We start from the raw sequence: 13,226 nt of genomic DNA, 5'->3' as shown, positions 1-13,226 counted from the left end.
CACCCAGATTGAGATGGAGTAACATTAGCCAGCAGAGAAGTCTGTTGTGTCGACAGCGGTGAACCGTTTACATGACAGAAAACACTCTGCCAACGTGGACGGCAATTCAGCCTGCACACATCTAAATAGGGAAGGTGGGATTCAGTCTGCTTGGCGAAATACTGATACACTGTGCCATGAAGAGATAATGGAGTTCCACCATGATCAAATTTGGGTCCTAATTTTTGGAACTGTGGTGTAGTCTACGGTGATGTTACACTGAGTAAAATGCTGATCCTCTGCTGCATGTTTGTGAGAAAACTGTTTTCTCTCATGATTTTCTAATACAGTTTATTGAAGATGCTCAGAATCTAACATTATTTGTTGTCAATTGACCCTATTTTCTTCACCCATATGAGAATAAAGTCTAACATACTGAGTAAAATATATGCTCTAGCAATAGCAGCAGACTGTTGGTTAAGTCAGCAGTGTTCTACATTAACCACCCACAATGTCCAAATGAACAACTAGAGCACTAAAATTCCTATTTATGACAAAAGTATAGCACATCTGAAGCCTTCATGATTGAATCAAAGCTGATTCTTTTTTTAATTCATTTAGAAATTAACTAAATCACTTAGTTTGTTTTATCTCAGAAATGATGGTTAGTGCTGTAGAAAGCAAAATTAGGAAATATTTTCCATCAGTTCTCTAATGTTTTCCTCATCTATTTCAGTGAAACAGTTAACATGCTGACTGAAACGTGTTTTCAACGCCAGCAGCAGCCTGACAACTAACCGCACATTCTCATGAATAACCAGAGTGCTAACATAATGTAAATATGGCAACAGTCTGGCGCACCTGAATACCATCTTAATAGAATCACAGCTGTAAAACTGAATGCTTAGGACCATACATCACTCATGACATGTTGTTCAATTACATCATTTGGTGATATCTCAAACGACTGATTGTAAAATTGTAAATCTACTATCACAATCAACTGAGGTTTAGCAGGCCATGTTTCATGAAGATCCTACTATGGGAAACGCTGTTAAGGGGGCAAAAAACAAGTGATTTCCAATTTTATCCCCCATTAGAAATGTTTCCGTACTTGAGATATTTTTTCAAAAAGATGCTGAGCAGTTTTGAGCATACAACTTTGTATGCCACAGGCAAGATGGTCTATAATGTGACAGGGTATGCACACCCTAACTCCAGATTAAGCCACATTTGTATGCTTGCCACTTACTTTTCACCATTTTTATTGGCTGTAGCATACTATTTCCTGTGTGCTCCTCCTGAGTTTCTCTTATCAGTTTCCTGAGGCCCAAGCACTCTTTTACTGCACTTTTGTGGAGTTTTTTTTTTATATGTTTCACCTTCACAGCACTTGCATCGTATGGCACAGATTTTAACCCCTTCAGTGCTGCGCGAATTCCGCTGCGGTGCTGAAGGTTCTAAAGAACCTATGGACTCATGACGGAACGGTTCCGTCATGAGCACAGGCCAACCGACGCTCATGACGGAACCGTTCCGTCATGAGCACCGAAGGGGTTAAATTGGTTCCAAATGATCTCAGGGCTGCTGTGTGAATGGAACGCGACTGGAGGTAGTCTTGCCCTCGTCTTGTCGTTCGTGAAGCAGACAGTGCTACTGTAGAGGCTGCTCTCTTGTTGCCAACAAAGGTCAGCATTCAAGTGTTCTTTCTCTCTAGTGTGCGCCTAGGCTGCAGAGCACTTCCTCTTTGTTCAGCCCTTTTTTACCAGCCACCAGCTCTCGTTTCACCTTCCGAAGCTAACTGTTCTGTGCCATCGTATTGCTCTCATTTACCGCAGTCTTTTTTAAAGCTGGTAACCTAGCTCAACTGGTTAAAATACACAGAAGAGACTCGTGCTTTTGTTTTGTTTTATTTCTATCTCCATTAACCCCTTCCATGCCGATGACGAACCCCAGCCGTCATGCACTACGGTGCTCGTGTGCTGATGACAGCTGGGGTTCGTCACGGCCCGCCCCTGTTCGTGTTGTTTACAGCACACCAGGGGAATCGCGGCCGCATGGAAGGGGTTAACAAAGGGGGTTGTGACAACTACTGCATGAGTTTTGTGTAGATATACGGTAAGTATCAACACTGCCAGTATTCAGGAACATCTCAAGGATTTTGGGGGCCCTGGGCCAAACATACTGCTGGGGGCCCTGTTCAGAAAAGTTTTGAATTTATGATCCAGTTTTAGCTCTTGCATGCCCTCTTTGTCCAGGACACTGACAGTGCACAGGGACTGTGGTCCAAATTCTAATTATGTTTGCATATAATATTCAGGGATAGTGACATGTTTTCAATATTGTAACACATCAACAACTCACTAATACTACTGCAAATAATATCTGTGACACCCCCTCACATTTCTCATATATGAGATCCTGTTTTGATATAAAAGAACCTTTTTATGGATGTTGTATGAAACATAAACACAACATTTCTCTGCAAAATGTCTGTAAAAGGCTCTGTCTAAATCATCCCCCACATATAAAATAAATTAAAGGAAAACTGTATTAAAAACAATCTGTTTAAGAATTATTGAAGGTCATCGGGGCAAGACTCTCTTGAGACCAGAGTTGACTCTATAAGAGGGGCCCCTGAAAGGCTGGGTCCTTGGGCCAGAGCCCACTTTGCCCATGCCTGAAAACGTCCCTTGCAGTATTTACTGAGTGTGGTATAATTCAGCTGTTCCCATCTCTGCACTGTAGAATGTGGAATAGACTCATATTACTATTCCGTTCCGAGATGCACAAGCTCAGAAAGCTGTGTTTTTCTCTGCGAGATTTCAGTAGTTCCTCTCAAAAATCTTGTTCAAAACATGTTGATGATGTCTTAGCAAGCACAAAATTCAGGATCCTAATCTGGGCCCCACCTGGTTTAACAATGGAATTATGATTCCCGCGGGGATAGTATTGCAGGTGAATGTGTTCCACCATTGTAGGGTATATAATGGATGTCATTTCGCAAGGGGAACAATAAGGTGACGTGATCTAAAGGAAAAAGAATGTATTTTGTTAGAGGGAAAATAGCATTAGGCACTATAGGACTTTAGAAATGCGTTCATGTTATTATATTCTTGGCACACTGCCCTGTTCACAAAGAGAAGATATTTCTCCTTCTCTCTTGGCGTGCAAAGAAAAGTTTCAGAGTTTGCTAAGGTGACAGCTTGTGCTATGGTTAGGACGAAAACGGTTAAATCATGGATATTCCACACTTTTACCCATAAGCCTCTGAGGCTTATTAGCTTTCTTTTTAGGAGCATTATTCGAGGCCCGAGCCTTTTCTGTATTAGAAGTGTGTTATCTATAAGCGTGGCCGCTATGTGAGGCGCTGTGGCTCTTAAACTCGTTATGTTACTGGGAACGGTCACTGAAAGTCAGTGTTTGGCAGACTGGCTCGCCTGAGGAATGCACAGACAGCAGCTTGTTTGAAGAGGTTGTACTGGGAAAAGCCATCCATTTGCGTTTGTAAGGTATTTGAGAAAAGTCCATTTTCAGTGCTTGTTCTTAATTTTGGCATGACCTGAAAATATGTTCTCGTCTTCCATGTGTCACAAGTTAGTTTGCCTGTGTATTTATATATTTAAAGGAGCCAGCTTCTTTGGAGACGTCTTCAGAGTGGGGCTTTCCAGGTATGGTGTTTTTTTAAATAATAGAGCAATGAGTGAAACTATCAAAGCTGAGTACGTTTACATGCCATAGAATCTTACCGGACACAAAAGAAAAGAGGGAGTACTGGCTGAGCAGCAAGTGTCAAACTGAAGTTATTTTATTAAAAAAAAAGCCTATAACCTTTGGTGCATAAGAATGCACAAAAGTGTATGATAATCATGGAATTGTAGCACAGTATGCAACTCTGTTCAACTAATGTGTGGAATACTATCATATGTCATGCCATTGTTTATAATGGCGGCCCGTATAAACACACCGAGCAATAAAGAGACAACAACCAGCAAATAAATGTTCTAGATTGATAATCCATTCTATTAGGAGAAGGGAGATTTATTTACTTATAACTAAAAAACTTCAGCAGTAAAACAACTATCCAGGGCAAGGGATGGTTTTCCTTTAGGAGGCAACATCAAACATTATGCTTAGGTGTGGGGCTTCTTCAAAAATAGATTTTGTGATACCTATCATAATTCCTAATAAGGGGGCATATCAGCAACAGCCAGCGATAATTATCACTAAGTGCTCTTAGCACGAGGATAATTATCACCGGCTATTGCTGGATTATATCGCCGAGATATATAATCCAGCGATAGCTTCAAAATGTGCGATTATCGCTGGAGATCCGGCGACAATTGCACAGCACTTAGCGAATCGTTGATGATAGGGCAGGGGGGATTAATCCACACAATCCACCTCCCATAGGACAATATGGCTTAGTAAAAATAAAAGCAGGCTTAATGAAACCTGGGATAAGTGTGGTTTGCGTTGCAAAGCTGGGTGTTAGGGAAACAAGCAAGCACAGAGGCATAGAAACACGTGAGAGAGCGCCATGTCATTTTGAAAAGTTGTAGGGGTGCATCATATCTCCTGTAGTCAGCACCCACATATTTAGAGGGTATATTAACATGTGTTTTAGAGATATAACAGTAGTTTGGGAATTAGGGCAATGTGTAATCGATGTATTCTTAACGTTGCCGATTAATGTAGAGCCTTAACCGGAGTGTAATGCTTATATGAAATAGAAATGTTATTAAACGTGTGTATTGTAGGATTAATAATGTGCCATATTAAGAGTTGCACGTGTAGGAGATAGAATGTGATGTTTTAATGTGGAAAATAATTTGCGTTTCGAGATGAAATGTAATGTTGTCTTTGTAATGGATTAGAGTGTATTGCATCTAATGTAGAATCATTTAGAAATGCATTTGAACACGTGAAGGCCTGGGACATGAAGAAAAGCCAGTAGAGGCCTAACTGTAATTTCTTAAATTAGCATCGGTTATACTTGTGAAATAGCTGCCTGTTGGGAAGGGTGCTGTTCTCAGCGAATATTGAATTGTAACTTTGGATGTGCACAAGGTTGCTTCTCACGTATTTCAGTTGCAGGTGCAAGGCCACGGAGCTCGTTAGGTAGAAAGATCCATTGTTTGGAAGTTAGGCCGGTAGGAGTGAGGACGAGAAGGTGCCAGAGGAATGTCCATCTGCAACATTTGGCGAGAAGGTGCCCGGGATCCAAGGACACCTCAACGGGCGCTGGATGGAAGGATGCCATGCTGGAAAAATCCGAAGACCAACACCTGCCCAGAGGAGTGTGCCTTGGGCGTATCTACGATTTTGGGAGTTTTGTATTAGGGACAGAACCCGAGGGTGGAGAGCAGATTTAGTCAGGAGGTTGCTAGAGCAGGATGTAGGCAACGTAGGGCAGAGTGGGGTGTAGGAAGGAGCATCTTAGAACAAGCTAGTAATTAGACTACTAATTTGAGAAACGTGAATGCACTTTTTAGGGAGTCTTCACAGCTGACACCTTTACTCTTGCCTGAAGGGAATTGTTAAGTAGGGATGTCACCTTGGAGTTAGTGTAGGAACATATTAATCTTTTCTTTCCTTTTTGTAAATGCAGTCCAGATTTCAAATAGGGACGGTAATTGGATGCCTGATGTTCCTAGAATTGACTTTGCTTTTCATTCTGAGTCGACTGAGACTCCTTTGTAGGATTATGTTTGTATTAGTGCCAGTCTATTTCTTATACATTTTGTTGAGATATTTGTATGTCCAATTATTTTTGGCTTTGTAATAAACTCTTAACTTCAGTTCGTAGTCAGTGGTTCTTTAAATTGAATTTGGTTGCCGATTTACAAAGCTGCTTAATTGCGAGTTTGGAAACCTCTCCTCTACACTTCTTAGCAGACAAAAAGGTTCAGTCGACCTGTCTTGGGATTCCGGAGAATTGACAAGGTAAGAATCTAGATAAGAATCCCAGCCCCTTCACACGTGTTAGCGTGTTATTGCTGATAGTGCGATAAAATTATCGCCGCTTTTTGCCCAAAAATGGATGCTAAAGCGGCGATAATTTTATCGCTTCCCCTTGATGATATGCCCCAAGATTCCTAATCTTACTTTCATGTTTTACAATCTCATATCATGTTTGGGGATCAAACGTCTCCTCAATTTAGAGATTAACTTGATTTCAATGAAAAAAGAGGGGTGCTGCTATGCTTAAATTTGCAAATGTCGTTGGGGCTTTTACTGGGAGGATTGCCAGTGTTTTCAGGATGTTACTTCTGTTATGGATATTTTTACTGGCTCGTTAGTTCTTGATTTGGGCTTGGATTTCGTGGAAAATGTTGGCCCAGGTCACTAAAAATAATTTCATTTTCTGAGGGATTACTAATCCCAGAAACCATCCTTTTAGGCCATGTCTAATCTCTGTCCGAGCCTTTCAACTCTAAGGAGACTTGCAGCTCTGGCGAAAGGAACGACTTTACAACGATCCTCGCGGGTCCAATTGATTTAACGGCTTGCGATTGGGGGAGGCAGAAGTATTGGCGCAGACACCATAAACAAGAGATGCCCGCCCATTTGCACTCTGAGTGAGTGGTTAGGAATACAGTACGATCTACATGAGTAAACACCCTTTTGGAAAATCACAGCACTATTCAAGATTATAGGAGGTCCACGGCGGTGGCACAGCATTAGAGATTGTTGTTTCTGGTCCTGATGAGAACCCCCAAAATGGGTGGGGTTTGAAATGCGTAGACCTTTGTTGTTCTTCCACTAGCATTCAATTGGTTACACATTTTGAATCAAGAATGTGGGTGCACTGTTAATAAGTGTTTGAATTCAGAAAAAGTGGTGCACACCCCTTTTAACATGATAAACAGTTCCCTGTTTGTGTAGTGGTTCAGCCTTTTGTCAAAAATTCGGATTGGCTGGTTCGGACTTTGTTTTGTTTGTATGTGTGGTGAATGGAATTTTTGTGAGTGGATGTTTGAATATCCGAATGGGTTATGATTGGAAGTAACAGTATGTAATATATATTTATTTGTCTGGCATTTGGTGTATGTATATCCCCCTTTTGTGTTTCAAAAAAAGAAAAAAAAATGTTTTTGAATATTGAAAATAAAAGCAATTAACAAGCATATTGGTGCTTGGTTTGGCTGTCCTTGCACTTACTATTCAGTAGTTAAAAAGTGTTGCATCAGTATTGGCATTTTCGTTGGTTGTTGGATGTCTAATCTCTGGGCGCCCCGGATAGGTTTAACCCCTTCGATGATCATGACGAGCTCAGCTCGTCATGAGGCACGGTTGAGCTGTGCTGATGACGAGCTCAGCTCATCATGAACAATGGAAAATCTGGGAATGCAGCACCGGGGGAGAATTCCTCTAGCAGCCAAGTTGTTAAGGTTATCTGTGTCAGTCTTTTCATGTTCCAGGTTTGGGAAGAAGAACCTATTGGTGGACCTCTTTGGAAATTTAGCTTGAAGTCTTTCAATCTATTTTTTTCTGCCCCCTGGCCAGGCAGAGAAGGCTTTGTAATTTAGGCTGGCCCCAGCAATCTTCTGCCAGTCCGACATAGGGGTTGCATGCTCAGGATACCACATACACATTAGGAGCCCTATATATTCATTGGGTCATTGCTAATATCTCGTATCTTTTATATGGGGGTGGAGGAGATAGATGTTTTCATGGAAAAGATTCAGGAATTAAAACTAGCAGAATCTAGAACCATGAATAAGCCAGGCATGTATTGATTCTTAGGAACGTGTCCTATCCATGTCTTGCAAATGTTATGCAGTTAACTGTGAAACATATTGATGTAATGTTTAATGATTTGACTCTCCGGAGAAAGTGTTGTACCACTCATAGTAATGATGCAAGTGTAGAATTTTGTGTGTCTGTTTGTGCACCAGTAAGATCAACTCGACACACGAGTGTCTCTGCATTAACATACCTAGTCTGCCTCCACTCCAACAACTTCAATAGTGCTCCGAAACTGCTGCAAACTTGTTTACATTTTAATTATACACTCCTTAATAGTGCAGGTGCTTGCAGGCTATTGCCCTCCTTGCTCTGCACGTTGCTGTTGCCCTGTTATTGTTTCCCCATTGTTGCATCCCCCATCGTTATTCTCCCAACGTTGCTATTCTATCATTGCATGCTTATTGATGTTTGTTTCTCCTGTGTCTTGCTTGCCTCCCACCCACCCTCACATCCCCCTCCAGCATTCTTGCTTGCCCAGTTTTCAGATGTCTCACAGAGACTGCAATCTGTCGGTGAAGCTTTCACGTAAACTTCTTGCCTATTGGGCTCTAAAGAAAAGGCTGACTGGCTTTATCTCATTACAGTGCCTTTAGGTGCACACTTTCGCTAGTTTTGTATATTATTGTTAAGGAAAACCCAGCCACTTCTATAAGCAAAGTGCCTTTCACTGTAAGGACATTTTGTACATGGACACCAGTGGAGGAGCATCGTCCTATTTTTTTTTGCAGTGTAATAAACGGAAAACTAAAATGATAATAACCTGAGGTTATTAGCATTTTAGTTTCCCCAATTGCTGTGTCTTTGTGGGGCGGGAATGCTCTCAGAGCAGGGGAGGAGTGGTTTGCACTCCCCATTTGAGCATGGGAGGTTGGCCGGCCCTCTTGGGCCACCCAAGCAGTCATGCGCACTTACCATGTTCTCGATGCAGGCTGCATTACAGCCTGCGTGGAGAACATGCCTGCCCCTCCAGTGTCTGACTGAGCACTGTCACAGCCCTCAGACCAATCACAATGCTGCGTGGCAGTGTTGAGATTGGCAGCAGGGAGCCTGGGTTAGCTGGGGCTCCCTGCTTCCTGTCTCCCTTCCCCAAGAAGCCAGGAAGAGGACCTAGAAGGGGTGGCAGCCAGCCAGCCGGCCGGCTGGGAGGTAAGTGATTTTTTTTAATCTATTTCACCCCCACCCCTTCCCACCACTCCGCACTGCTGCTGCTAACAGTTAGAAGCTGCCGCTGATGGACACAGAAAGCTGTTGTTGTGTTTTAATGTATGCATTATCTAGCTAATCTATACACATAGGCTTCCATATCAGCTGTAGGTTTCTGTCACCAGCTGGGATTTCTACATACTTGCCCAAAACAGAAGCTCTGTGTGCAAGATTATGTGTGTAGGCAGCCGGGATTTCAAGCTATTGCTCAGACGATTGTATTTATGGTGGATACATGCTATACTACAGATGTGTTGAAGAACTTGTTTAATTACTACCTGTGCATGCCTGTGGGTTCTCTTTTGTTTCTTGCTACAGTTGAAAAAACTCTGTACCTTAGTGATATTGTTATGTTAGCATTATTGTATTGTCTTGGCAATTTCATAGCACTTTAGAATCCCTTGTGGTACCCATAGTTTGTTTAAGGCATGGGTACTCCTAGTACGGCCCGCGGGCCGCAAGCTTTCCTTGGCAGTCCACGGACCTTGCAGACACCGTACCTGTATTTAACTTTTTTTTTTAAAAAGTGTCTGCAGCAGCGCGACTCCGAGAGACTCTGCTGCTCTGTGGGGGCAGGGCGATTTTAACGATAGCCGGAGTGGAGCTGCAGGGGCCTAAGAAGAGGTGAAATACAACAAAGCCTCATTAACATGCAAATGGTCTTTTAAAAACCTGTGAAGTGCTCGGGTGCAGCTGTGTGCGTCTGTGCCTAAGAAGCTGTCTCAGCCCGGGCTGACACACAGGCAGGGTGAAATGACAGAGGGAAGTAGAGGGAGGGAGACAGAGGTAGATGGAGGGAGGGAAAGGGAGGGAGACAGACGGAGACAGAGGGAGAGGGAGGAAGGAAAAGGGAGGTAGACAGAGAGGGAGGGAGAGGGAGACAGAGAGAGGGAGACAGAGAAAGGGAGACAGATGGAGACAGAGGGAGGGAGACCGAGGGAGAGGGAGGGAGGGAGACAGAGGGGGGAGACAGACAGAGGGAGACAGACAGAGGGAGGGAGACAGACAGAGGAAGGGAGACAGACAGAGGGAGTCAGGAGACAGAGGGAGGAGGGAGAAAGAGGGAGGGAAACAGAGGGAGGGAGAGGATGACAGACAGAGGGCGACAGAAGAAGGAAGGGAGACAGAGAGAAGGAGACAGATGGAGACAGAGGGAGGGAGACAGAGGGAGAGGGAGGGAGGGAGACAGAGGGAGAGGGAGGGAGGGAGACAGACAGAGGGAGGGAGACAGACAGAGGGAAGGAGACGGAGGGAGGGAGACAGAGGGAGGGAGACAGATGGAGGGAGACAGAGGGCGGGAGACAGAGGGAAGGAGACAGAGGGCAGGAGACATAGGGCGGGAGACAGGGAGGGAGACAGAGGGAGGAGGGTGACAGAGGGTGGGAGACAGATAGAGACAGATAGAGGGAGACAGATAGAGGGAGACAGAGTGAGGGAGAGAGAGAGGGAGACAGAGAGTGAGAGGGAGACAGAGAGAGGCAGAGGGAGGGTTACAAAGGGAGGGTTACAGAGGGAGGGTTACAGAGGGAAGGAGACAGAGAGAGGGAGACAGAGGGAGGGAAATGGAAGGAGGGAGACAGAGAGAGAGGGAGACAGAGAGAGAGTGTGACAGAGAGATAGAGTGAGTGAGAAAGGGAGACAGGGAGAGAGAGAGAGAGTGAGAGGGAGTGAGACAATTAGAGTGAATGAGACAGAGGGAGACAGAGCGAGAGAGGGAGGGATGGAGAGAGACAGAGAGTGTGAGGGACACAGAAAGAGAGAGAGAGATGTGTGTATGCCGGGTCTGGTGGCTCAGTGGATGAAGGTGTGCGTTGCAGGGACCTGTGATCAACCTCATGGTCACAGTTTTTTTTTGTAGCTCTAGCCCGCCCCCTCCCCCACTGAACCCGCCCCCACCGGTGCGGCCCTTGCACACAAACCAAACTGTGAATGTGGCACCCGAGAGAAAGTTAATGAGTACCCAAGGTTTAAGGTGTACAAGTAAGTAATTAATCTAGTTGGCATTTACGGTTTCTTTAAATTATATTGCTCAACAGCTCACCAAGCTAAAATGTAGGAAAAACACTATTATTAATCAAATAGGTGAAACCAATTGTATTTATCAATCTCCTGTTTGAATTTAGAACATTTAAACCCTAGTGGGTGGAATGTTCTAATAGCATTATGACTCATGTGCTGTGTGTCACAAAGGTGGTTAAATGCCAACCCTCGTGTTGTATGCTGCTCAGACCTATAAATCGGGATTGAAACTCTTTACACCTTTATTTCCCTCTGGCCTGATAATAATGGTTAATTACAACTGCAGTAACTCCCTCAGGTTGAGTGGGTAGGCAATCATGCTTTGGTCGAATACAATTAATGTCAAAATTGCACTCAGGGGCAGATTTACAAGCCCCTTGCGCCTCTTGTACGCCGCCGTTCCGTCACTTTTATGACGCAGCGGCGGCGCAAAAGAAGCGCCATGGTGCAGAGTATTTACAACGTGACGCATCTCCCAGATGCGTCACGTTGTAAAGCCTTGCGCCAGAAGGAGGCGTTCCATCGCAGGGGGGGGGTGCGTTCCGGCGCAGGAACGCCTCCCAAAAGTGGCTGAGTGAAATCTACAAAATTTCACTCCGTCAATTTTTGGCCCATGCTGCGTCAAAACCCTGTGCCTGCTTGAAGCAGGCGTAAGGATTGATACAGCATTGTGGAGATATAGCCTCCCAAACCTTCCTGGAGCTGCGTCGCGCTTGCGACGCAACTCCAGCAATGCGCCGCTTTTAAGGCACAGATGCGTGATGCATCTGTGTCATTTTTGCCCCATGGTGCGCAGCATTGTAAATGCGGCACATCCAGGGTGGCTGAGCTGCGGCGCACAATTACTGGCGCATCCCTGCTGATAATCAGGGATGCGCTAGTAATTGTAAATCAGCCCCTCAATGTTTCTCCCACCCGGGCATTATATCAGCGAAATGTGTGCAAGCAATGTAAGCCAAAAATGAGCAATTACCACAGAAAATGGATGAGAGAAAAACACTGATTCCCATTGAAATTCCCGATTTGCTAGGGAATATCTCACAAAACTGCGGTACTGTGAATTTACGAAACCCAGGGTACCAATGATTCCGGGTATGGGAATATCTCGTTTGTATGCTCTCAACTCCCATAATTGTAAATACTCTTATGGTAAATAACAATTTGCTTTAGTATTATTGAAGTGGATTTATAGCGCCTTCTAATAAGTGAACAGAATAATTCCCACATCCTTAAGTTAGGAGTGAAGACACATTCTGATCAATATCATTGAATCAACAGTCACACATTGGAGCGATTTCCACATTTAATTTGGAATACGTGTTCCCTGCTTCTCCTCTATCAACAATTGTGGATTACATCGCATCATCCATGAACACATCAGTTGATTTAATGCAAGCCTTCCTCTGTGCTAAATTCTGTTTGCTAATCAAACGTTATTTTAAGAACCACACGTGCACACCTACAGTACCAATAAGACTGAAATTAAAACGGACTACTTCGTGATTTTAATCTAACATTTTACGTGTGCATTTAACGTATAAAGGTGTACATAGTTACTCACCGGAGATCACAAGGCACTGGTGTGTTGTTTTCGTGCAGTTGCTTGGAAAGAACCTGATGTGAACTGAGTTAAAATATAAAAACGTGGCTCGCAGAGGCTGTTGCTCAACGCGGTTCGAATGTCAGTACGTCATTGTTTAAAGAGCCGAAAGCAAATCGAATCTCGTGACACCGTTACCTAACGATGTGCACGACATTCTCGCTCCCTATCTTCCTTTTACAAACCAGTCCCTGCATCCACGAGAGTGCCCTTTGCTCTGAAGTGATAGGCACTGACGATTTTATGCTAAAGCACGTGGACCTTCTCTTATGCTGCGAGTTATATAAATGTCAGTATCAGTTATAACAATCTTGCCAAGGGTCATGCACTTGTATTAGATGCAATACACTCCCATATCCTGGAAAACATTGTTGAAGGTTATGAGCAGCATATACCAGATACATCCAACAGTTTCGCAACGGGAAACTTAAGGCCAAAGTCGAATCACGGACGAAAAATCAATTTTTGAAATAAACTTTACCTCTAGAAAACATTCATGGTTTTCTTGCTTTTTCTGCTTCATGTTTTCCGCACAAGGAAAGAAACCAATATATGTTAATGCTTGTAAAAATGCTGCAGAAAAAATCAAAAACATTATATTGAGTTATACTATAAACACCTGTTGATGTTGCCCTTCCTGCTGGGTTACGGCTGCCAGGGCTCTAGTAATAGG

At 43.8% G+C, this 13,226-nt stretch overlaps 1 protein-coding gene across 1 annotated transcript in view; it reads right to left on the bottom strand.

Annotated features, from left to right (window-relative positions):
* LOC147707973 (amine sulfotransferase-like) overlaps window positions 1-12,812 on the bottom strand; it is a 442,169-nt gene extending 429,357 nt beyond the window's left edge. Inside the window, exon 1 of the mRNA XM_086926784.1 lies at window positions 12,515-12,812. The gene's annotated coding sequence lies outside the window, so the exon portion shown is untranslated. The remainder of the gene's footprint in view (window positions 1-12,514) is intronic.
* Window positions 12,813-13,226: the final 414 nt, after the last annotated feature.

Source organism: Lissotriton vulgaris, chromosome 6, assembly GCF_964263255.1.
Source record: "Lissotriton vulgaris chromosome 6, aLisVul1.2, whole genome shotgun sequence".
NCBI classification, from domain to species: Eukaryota; Metazoa; Chordata; class Amphibia; order Caudata; family Salamandridae; genus Lissotriton; species Lissotriton vulgaris.
The sequence above is the reverse complement of the archived record's forward strand: the minus strand, read 5'-3'. Positions and strand labels throughout refer to the sequence as shown.